The 10,854-nt window shown below is 34.7% G+C and overlaps 1 long non-coding RNA gene across 1 annotated transcript; it reads left to right on the plus strand.

The window, feature by feature from the left end:
• The first annotated feature begins 209 nt into the window (after positions 1 to 209).
• On the plus strand, positions 210 to 9,296 carry LOC143261224 (uncharacterized). Its single transcript, XR_013035404.1, has 2 exons — positions 210 to 523; positions 5,434 to 9,296. It is a non-coding gene; the product is annotated as an uncharacterized LOC143261224 (long non-coding RNA).
• The last annotated feature ends 1,558 nt before the right edge of the window (positions 9,297 to 10,854 follow it).

Below are 10,854 nucleotides of genomic sequence, written 5' to 3' on the forward strand. Positions count from 1 at the left end.
TTAAAGTTCTGGCCACCAATTCCTTTCTTGGTTTTCCATTTATTGAGCTTATCGTATTTGCATAAACTAAATTTCTTGAAATTGTAACATGTTGCGGATTCTCTACAGTCACTAAATTATGCCGCGAGATCTAGGACGCTCGGAGCGTGGGCTGAGTCGAATGGTGCCGGCCCTGAGCAACGGCGAGTGCGCGTAGGGTTTGTGCGTCGTGCCGAGCCGTGAGTCTGGGGAGTGGGGAATGCCTCGTTTCTGGCTGAAGAAGCGATCTGCCGAGAACGAGGATCTTTGTCGCGTAGACCGTAGCGTTGGGTGTTTGGAAGAAATAAGTATAACTGTGACAATTCGAGCCGAGATTAATTCATATGAAATGAAGGAAGATAGCCGCTAAAGACCATAGGGCAGCAGGCGAAATAATAAAGGACAGTGCTGGCAACAACTGGCAGCGACCGTTCCAAAGATATGTCAAGACTAGTGACCGGCCAGAAGCCGCATTCGTAACTGGGAATTTCTGATCGGTTTTTCGGTAAGTCTCATTATCAGTACGAATTTCTTCATTTACATTTCGATGGCTCGGACACCTTCTCTCGGCTGGGCTAATTATTCGCCAGTGCGAATTATTACACGCCACGTGCGTTACGCATATGGCGTCTCGAGAAAGCTTGTGAAACTGGAAGCACGTGTCTTCCACGTGGGCAATCGGTTCTTGCGGATATATGGCGTCGCGGCCATATTTATTTATATTAATATTCGGACAACTTTTAAAACGCCATAACTTGCTTAGAACTGGACTGAACAACTTGAATTTTGTTATTGCTTAGAATGATTAAAGAAAATAATATATGACGAAATATATATAACGAAGATTTAAGAAATGCATTTCATAGATCTCGGTAATTTATATGCATGTTGAAAATTTCAGTGGAATCGGTTGACTTTGGTATAAGCGGTAAACAGTTAAAGATCGCAAAAATCGCAGTTTTGTCCTGATTTTTAATATTTCTGTCCAATAATTGTGAGAAAGTTGCTGTTTTAAAATTTGTTTAATGCTCGTAACTATGATCTTGCGTTAACTGATTTCGATGAAATTTTCGGCATGCATGTAACTTATCGAGATCTACAATACGTATTTTTTTAAATTTTCGTTATAGGCATAGAAAAGTTAAAAAACGAGAGTTTTTCAGTTTGTAACTGGTAGGTTTATTTTAAGTGCTCACCTTTTCCCACCTCTTTATACACTACGTTCCACTCTCTTTTCTTACGATGTTCCTAATATATTTTCTTTGCAATATGTAAGCTTATTTTCTAATAAAATGTCGCTTTATGGGCATGTCTTGTATTTATTTCTTTATTTCTAGATATCTGAAACTGTTTCTTAAGTTGTTTAACGTAAGTATTATATAACATACTGTATAGCGTACCTGATTATACATTCACTTCAGATTGATCCTCTATAACTTGAGATATTATTTTATTGTCGTTAAGAATATGAAATCCTTTATCATTTCCATCATTTTTAATCACATTTTCTACATCGCACTCTATGCAGTGTGAAATGCACCTTGCAACATTATATATATAACTTTGTGATTACGGTTTGTTCGCTATCTGATCTTTCATGCAAAGATGAATTACTTTCACCGACTTTTAGAAGCTGTTATTCATTTTTATTCCTCTATTCGTGTTTGCTGCATCATCTTCTTTGCATTTTAATATGTTATCTTTATAATTTTTTTATGATATATACAGTAAATCTACCAATGTTATATTTACGAGACAAGAAATTAATTGTTTCTGAAGCGTCTATTAATTTCAAATTTTTCTTCAATACAAAGCACCACTCTTTTTCTCTTTTCGTTTGATTTGTGTGAAGACGTAATGAGAATATAGTTTCTGGACGAATCACATACATACAAGTAACTGAATTAAATCGTTACTTATCTTACATTCTATGCAGGAAGACTATGCTAGAATTTCTAACTAAGAAACAAAAACAGTGTGTTGTATAATGGGTATGTCGCGTAGACTGGAGTTGGATAAGAGGAGCATCGTTCCTGATATCCAATTGTTGGTAACGGGTTACTATGTTGGATAAACACAGTCCAGATAAACGGTGTTTTACTAGTTCTTGTACTAGTTGTTCTATCATTAGTATTTATTTAAGATTGATGTCGTTTTTAAATCTCTATTTTATACGATTTTAAGATTTGTTTATAGTATGTATTTTTTTTTGTTGCAACTTGAATGTCCGAATTATATATAATATATATTATATATTATCAAATATTTCAAGATTTAATGAAAAGTATTTGTTTAATATAATGTTTTACAAGTAGTGTATAAACAAGGATTCGGACCTGGACAAACTAATCTAAATTGGAATCGAAATTGCGTAGGAACCGTATCTTATTAGGCTTCCCTCAATTTATTTTCTTTATTACATCACCGCCCAATGCTTCATCCTGTAGCAAATGATAAAATGTCATGGTTAATAGTAAATCAAAGACCTATGCATATAAACTGTGAATCGTTTAATAGAGTTCGATGATGTACCTGCGCTGTTGTCTGTTTTTTAGTTGAAGTAAATTACCTCTCAGATGTTACACCAACAGAAGTTTTATGATTTTCATTATTTTTATCGGTTTCTTTGCTTTTGTTACATGCTCCACTGCCATTAGCTTTATCTGTTTTTTCCGCTTCTTGTTCATCGTTACTACTACTGTCAATAACTATTATCTTGTTATTATTAAAGGGTTTTACCGGTCTATTAGCGAATAATGTTTGCATCTATAAAATAGTATGCGATTATCCAATCTGTCTAATCTAATAGTATATTATCATTTTTAAATGAGTTTGTTTGCAAGTATACATATACTTCTGTCTTTTGTTTTTGTGCTTCCTCCTTTCTCTTATCACAATAATTTTTAATTTCTTTCCTGATATTTCCAACATCTGGAGTTGTTCCACTAGTTTCCAAACATGGCACAAGTTCTTTTATTTCACGGCTATATGTAAAGAATTAATAGTAACAATACAATCGAGCTTATAATGGCAAATCAATATTTTGAAATATTACATTCTATATGCTTTACCTGTGTAGGTTATTAAAAGCGTTAGTCTTATTTTTGTTAACAAATTTACCTAATGCTTTATTTAGATCATTCACCGTTAGTATTGTTCATAGGTCTTTATTTTCATCCAAACTGAAGTGTCTTTTTAGTTTTGCTTGTATCTGGTTTCCACAAAACCTTAATTCTCCTAATTAAAAAACCAAACAAATTTTACCTTCGAGCACCTTGTAGAATATCGCAATTTTTGTTTACCTCAGTATAGCTCATAATGTCAGTCGTATCCTGGAGTACTTACCGGAACTTCTTGTTTTACAGAATACAATTAATTCGTGAGAATTAGCAACTTTATCACAATATTTCTGTGCCAATCTAAAATACACATATTATTTATTTCCATTTATTACTTGTATTCGTTAATATACTAATAGAATCTTACCTGGTCGAATCGAACCGTTCTTTATTTTTCAAGTAAATTACTTTCAATCGAATATACGGCAAGACCGGTTGCTTCGGATGATTTGACAATTGTTCCGCGGTACTAGGAATCAATTCATTTTCTATGCGTCGGTCGACGATATTAAAAACTGATTCTGATAGCAATCTATCATTGTTACTTTTTATATTTGTATCATTAAGGACCAGAGTGTCAAACACAAATGGTCTAACGGTTTTTAATTTCAATTTCTTCAACTTAAACTTATTACCGTTTACGCTAAGTATGACAATGTGTTTGGCCTTCGATTCGCCTTCGCATAAAGAAATCGCAATCTGTAAGTGCGTTTCTTAAGCAGTAGTTTCTTATTTTTCATGCATCATAATTAATAAATAAATCTAAAAATATACCTGTTTGAGAAATGTAGTATTGTCTTTTAGAGATAAACACGTGTATGCTACAACATTCCTGTTCCCCTCCCCACACAACAAAGTCAACAAAAGAGGGAAGATGGGCTTCCAAAGTATATCCACGTTTAAGACATGGTGCACGTTTTTTTATGTAAAACAAACAAATTAAAGCATTTCACCTATGAATGAAAATCATTTGCATTAAGAAAAAATGGAAAGACCTCTCAATACATATAGGGATCTCATAAGTTCACCTTAAAATCGTTTAACATCCGTGTTAATTTATCATCGTTCATGTAGCTTAAACCAAAAATTGCAACATGGTATTACCCATTTTTATCATCAGTGGAGGAATGATCATTTTAGGGGTGGCTGTCCATTTTCCAAAATAATTTATGAAACCAGACACAGACAACAAGTCCATTTGGCCCATTTATTCCACAACCTATAATTTTGATTATAATTACTAATGGCTGAATCAATGTTGAAAAATCACTGTACTTAAACTATTGATATTATATTTCTTACTTGGATGGTCATTTTTCCCGTGAATGGAAAATATTGGCATGTCAATATTAAAATTTGGATCCTAAAAATTTACAGTTTTAAAAGTACAGTGTGGGAATGTTAATTCTGGCTCGCTCAAAAATTGGATGTTAATTGCTCTGATGGAAAGACAATAATTAATATTTGTCATACTTCAAATACCATCTTATATTGATATTATCATATCTTGCTAACCTGGGACCCATATAGTATTTATTTAACAATTCCATACATTTTAATTCATCAGAAGTTGTTGGTTTCGCATCGTGAAATAAATCTCCACAATGAAATATAAGGTCTACATTTTCTTCCTTGCTACATTGAAGTATTTCTTCAAAAGTATTAATGCTCTCATCCGATGACTCTCCTGCTTGTATAAATTAATTATTTGCAGTATATATGTGCGTGTGTTGCTGCCAACGGCCATGATGCTACCACTGAGTAACCACATCAATGGCCTTGCCATTTTTTAATTACTGTAATGTCTCCAGTTACATTTCGAAATATGTATTCTTCGATGCATTCTCGGCATCGACTAGTGTTTGATGTTTCCAGGATTACAGAACCATATCCTTCACAATGACAATCTGCCTCACTTCTGTGGTTTCCTGCGATGGTATGCCAGCAGCCTTCAGGAAATAATTCTCTTTCTTCTGCTGCCACTCGAGACCAACATTTTTCACACAATTTGTATTCTTCAGCTTCAAACACGAGTTGCATTTTCCTTATACATTGGCATATTAAGAGATCCTCGTGCACCTCTGGATAATCAGCGGGATTTACTTCATCCTGAAAGTGAATCCAATTTTTAATTTGTGTCGGACGAACTATCGAAGACGAAGGAGTGTTTTAATTTATCCTGATGTTTCGCGATTAGGTGTCCGGTCGCATCTGTTTTTAAAATTGCATTATTTATATCCGACATCTACTATCTCGTATGGCCCGATGTAACGTGGATCGAATTTACTTGTTTCAGGTTCTTTTTACACATGGACGTATTACTCCACCATAAGTTATGTCGGATTAGCTCACTTATCGTAATTCCCGAAGATTAATTCGTGGGATGTGAAATTCGTAGCTTCGTGGACGGAGGTATTTATATGAAATCATGGCAAATGGTAAGTAGAGGTCCCATTCTTCATATGACTCGATGTATTGTTTTAGATGTTCTGTTAATACAATATATGGCTCCTTTTTAACGATCCATCTCGGCAACATGTAGTATTAGTTTCCCAAGAAACTAGTGTTTTCATCTATCGAAATGGATTTTGGTGTCTCACGTATTGCAATGAAATGACTCGCGGACGCGTCAGCTATTATCATGGCTTTAATATCTGATAAAACAACTGCTAACCAATACTTTTTTAAATTGTCTCGCATAGTTAAAATGTAGCGATTTCCATTGATTGTTTTTGGAAGTAGTCCAAATGTGTCGATGGCAAGTTCGTCAAAAGGTTCCAGAGATGTGTCCGTAATAATCACGGGTTGACGGGTTTTGTTCTGATAAGTGAACGAACGAATTCTTGTGAATCTTTTCTCATTTCGGGGCAGTCATATTTTTCTTTTAACCCTTTCGGTACGGAGGACCTGGCCGCGGTTATACATTCGTGGAACGAGGAAGTTTTTCGCAAGAGTGGTTGCACTGTCCGACAGCGTAAACCGCGAAAACATGTTTTGCGGCATTCATAGAGATCTCGAGCGTGATTGACACTAAACTTTTCATTCGGACCGCGACATCGGTGACTGATGCGGAATTTAACGTGTTTGAAAAACATTTCTAAAATGTTTATACTGCTTTGTCGTAACCTAAACCAATCCTCGGCAGAAAACCGATTTCGACGGTATCTTATCTCGCGGATCAGACGGAAGGACAGACAAAACAGGCATAGCGCTTAACGTTTTAAAATCATATCTTTTTCTTTACAGTACATTAATTAAAGTAAATGGCATTGATATAAATAATATGGTCCAATATTACAAAATTAAAATAAATAACAAAATTAATAGTGTAACATAATAAATAATAAAAAACTAATAGTGAAATATAATCAACGACAAAACTAATAGTGTAACTTGGTGTGATAGTTTTCGAAACAAGGGGAAACGCGCAAGCCCACATTACATTGTTCGCACTGATACTTGGATTCACGTCTCACACCACCAGCCGCACATACAACACATCTTCGTTTTCGATCTTTTTTCCCCGACTGATATATCGAAGGAAAATGTCCCCCTGTGAGCCTTGTGGGATAATTACTTCCTGACTTGCTGCACCGATGATATTCATGATTCTTGTGTTATTTTTCTAATATTTCCTTAATCAACTGAAGGTGAAATTTCGCCATTGAGATTTGTTTTTTTGTGGTGTGCTTATATAGGCAGTATGCGTTTCACACGCAAATGTCGATCAAGTGGAAAAAGTATTTGCGATACCACTTTAAACTTTTGCGCGCGCGCGAGTTGCATCGATAGTAATTATCACCATATCTGATTTATCGATTGTACCCATTGAAGAGTTATAATCTATTACGCATTTGGGCTTTAGAATAATTTCATTTTTTCTTGACTTCTTAGGTACTTCTGAAATTTCTTTCTATCAAACCATTTCATTGCAAACAGATTTTCAGATGAGCGGAACACTGCCTCTCCTTTTTTCAATTTATCAGTTATTTTAAGCATCTCTTTCCGTCTTCTTTGCACAGTGCCACAAGCGTTCGTACTTTTTTCGTGGGGTAGGTTGAACAATATAGGACTGGAAAACCAGTTATCCAGATAAATACAATAGTATGGCCTTTGTTTAGAAAAGGTTGCAAAAGCGACATTACAATGTTCCCTGGCTTTCCAATATATTGATATTCGGTAGCTACAGTAGTACTAGCCCCGCAATAAATGATTATGTCTTGGATATAACCCGTCTTGCAGTCACAAAGTAGGAATGATTTTATGCCAAACCTACTCCTCTTCGAGGGAATATATTGTTTAAACGAGAGACGGCCTTTGTAGAGGAGTAGACTTTCGTCTATACATAACCGCTGGTATGGCTGAAATGCATTGATAAAAAGATGTTCGTAGCATTTCCACTACTTCATTTATTTTGTGTAAATGATCGGCAGTGTGGCCGACTATGTCCGTAAAATGCAACATTTTCAATAATGAAAAGTAGCGATCTCTACTCATAATTTTACTGAAAATATCGCTTCGGAGAAACTTATCTTTAGACCAATTTTCATTTAAGGATAGCTTTTTGGTTCGCGTCATTAATAACGACGCAGCAATAAAACAATATAATTCATCCACTTCCATCCCTTCTGAAGCGTTCAAGTGATCTCTTTTGAGCTGTTGACACCGGTAATAGTTTGTTTTTTGCACAATAAATTTAACTAAATCTTTAGAAAAAAGCAGTCTGAAGTAGTCCAAAATTCTCGACGAACGATTTAAATTGTTCCCTACTACTCCCGAATGATGTGGCATAAAATCATGGATTTTTGGACTAAGCTTCTTTGATGTCCATTTGATGCTAGAAGGAGTATCAATTCGTACTTCAGGCTCTACTGCTTCTTCAGATACTGAGGTGCTAAGTACACGTGCTCGATTGTTCCTCCTTTTGCGAAATGCTAAATTATATTGATTTTCTTCATCAGAATCTCTTTTGGAATCAATGATTTCCTTTATCCTTTCAAGCGTTTTACACTCATCCTGAAGGGAACTAAATTCAAATTGTAAGTTATACATTAAAAAAATTAACGATATAAGCAAACATTCCAATTTGTTTTTCGTAGCTTATCTATATATTATAAAACATATATAATTAAGGCACGCTATTGACTGTTACTAATTATATATTATAATGGAACGATTAGAACAGCCGGGAATTTTAAACACAGAATAGTAAAGTAATGTGTACTATAGAGAGTAATCATACCCACATAACTTTCCGTTGGTGCTGTTAACGGTGCCCACATAAAGTGCCCACATAACTTTCCGTGGATGCCGCGAATAGGCGGCGGTAGTACTGAAAGGGTTAATTGATTTAAGGTTTCCGTTACACCCTCGTGACCTGCGATTAATCTACTGCGAGCTTCTTCTATTAATTTTCATCGAATTTCATCTACTGGTGTGACAATGTTATCCGTGTTCGTAGGTTGTGGCAAAACTGGGCTAATATCTGGTTCGTCTCCATCAGTTGAACTGCTGTTCTCCTGGGATTTAGATTCGTAATCAGGTATAGACTAAGTTATACTTGGTTCACTGATCTTGGCAAGTGAGATTATTGGTAGATGTAATGGCGTAGATGAGGCTCCTGGGAGATTGTAGATGAGTGGAGTTTGCATCATTGTTTCTTCTAATCTTGGCTTCGCTGTTATCACAGTTTCATCTATTGAATTGCGTTTGCAAATGATGCTTGGGTCGTCGATGTGGTTATTTCGCTATTTGGACGTTTGGCTCTCATTGAGAGTGTGGGTTGTGGATGACTTAAATGAATTTAACGCTGTCTTAAATTCCCACGTTTTCGACGTTATGTTATTTAAAGTATGTGGAAGATAAGCTATGAAAAATATGTCAGGAATGTTCTTCGTATGTCACACTTCCAGTGAGCATTTTCTATGACTTCAATCAACTTTCTACTTGACATTATTAAAACCCCAGAGTAACTATGAGAAGAAAATAAAATAAAACATTTGTCTACAAACTCCTATTAAAATTTGGACGAAACACGCCTAAGTATTCTCCATGTTTTTTATTATGTTGACTTATATGACTAGACATTTTCAGAATAATAGAGAATGTTACTTTTCATCTTTTGTAATACACTGGTTTATATACACTTGACTAAACCAATTTCACACTAACCGATGATTTTCGAAAAAGGATTTCATAATTTTGGTATTTTAAATAATGTTGTACACATAATAAATCTCATAGGTGTACTTTAAAAGTAGCTGAGAAAATTCTTTTTAATGATAATATAATAATTTAAATCTCTGTAGTTTCGGGAAAATACTCTTTATATTATACTATGTTGTAATGCCACATAGTGTTTGTTTTCATTAGTTTTATTTAATCTGATCTTATTTTTAGTAATAAATATTTAGCGTTATTTATAAAACTTACATTTTTAGGATAGTAATGCATAAATGCCAGTTGAAAACGTGATCATTTTTTTATATCATTATACTCGAGGTAGGAAAGTTAATTCTTAATTCTATCAATTCATAATGAGACTTAATTCTGTTTGTACTATGCACAGTATTGAACTATAAGAATTATACATATATCTGTTTGAACTGTTCAAACGAACACGGTAACATACAGTGTATTTGTATGTATTATAATAAGTTTGCTCGAAAAAATTTGAACGCAAATTGTTATATTAAGTTTAATGTACAATTCATAACTCCTACTATCGTATAGTTTAAAGCTAACGAGAAGACTTTTGCGACGAACATGCCCGCACTGTTTATAGTCATCTCCTCGTCAAATCTGAATAGTGCATATAGCGGCTTGAGTACGAATCATGCATAATTAAAGTGTGGATAGTAAAGTATTATTATACTACTTTCATGCTTACTATAGCGAAGACAACCTGCAAAATTGACATCACTTTTTTCATCACTTTTTTAAATCGTGGGTTTAAACATCAATGTAGAGTATTATCAGAATCTGAATCATAATGTTTTATGTGAAATATTATATAATAGAATGAACCATCTACATCTCACAGTTGTATGTATTTACGTAACCGGAGGATGAAGTTTTGGAAATGTGTAGTACCCGGGAAGGCTCATAAAGTGCAGAAATAAGTTAAATGTTCGACAATTTCCAAAATTACTAGTTTGTTATTCTTCTCAAATTTCCAAATATGTTGCAAATGTATCTTTTCGTTGGGAAGGATGAATTGGAGGAAGGATTGGAAGGATGAATTGGATAGTGGACTGTATGATACAAAACGCTGGTGTAATAACGCTAAATATGTTTTAACCAATAAGATTCGTACAGAGGAGGTTATAGATGATATACAATAGAATTATGAAATGTGATGATGTGTCGTGAAGGTCATGAATGATACGATTAAGCGATCAATTTATGGCTATAAAGCTGTATCGAAATTTGCAAGCGCAATCGATTGTAGCGAAGCTAGGCTGCAAGCGCAAAAGTATTACAAGCGTAATGTGAATTGCGCGCACAAGAGCAGAGAAGAATTTCAAGCGTAACTATATGTATCTACGTAACAGTAGCTGATAACTGAGATGACAAATGAAAACTAGCCACGGTCGCGGTGTGAGGGCCTATTTATTTCGTTGTGAATATTGAAAACTAAGCAGCACTGAATGTTCGTTACAGTGCACGAGAGCAATGTCCTAACGAACAACGTTGTATGGGAAACGACGGAAAATAA

The sequence above is a fragment of the Megalopta genalis genome, unplaced genomic scaffold (genome assembly GCF_051020955.1).
Source record: "Megalopta genalis isolate 19385.01 unplaced genomic scaffold, iyMegGena1_principal scaffold0042, whole genome shotgun sequence".
Taxonomy (NCBI): Eukaryota; Metazoa; Arthropoda; class Insecta; order Hymenoptera; family Halictidae; genus Megalopta; species Megalopta genalis.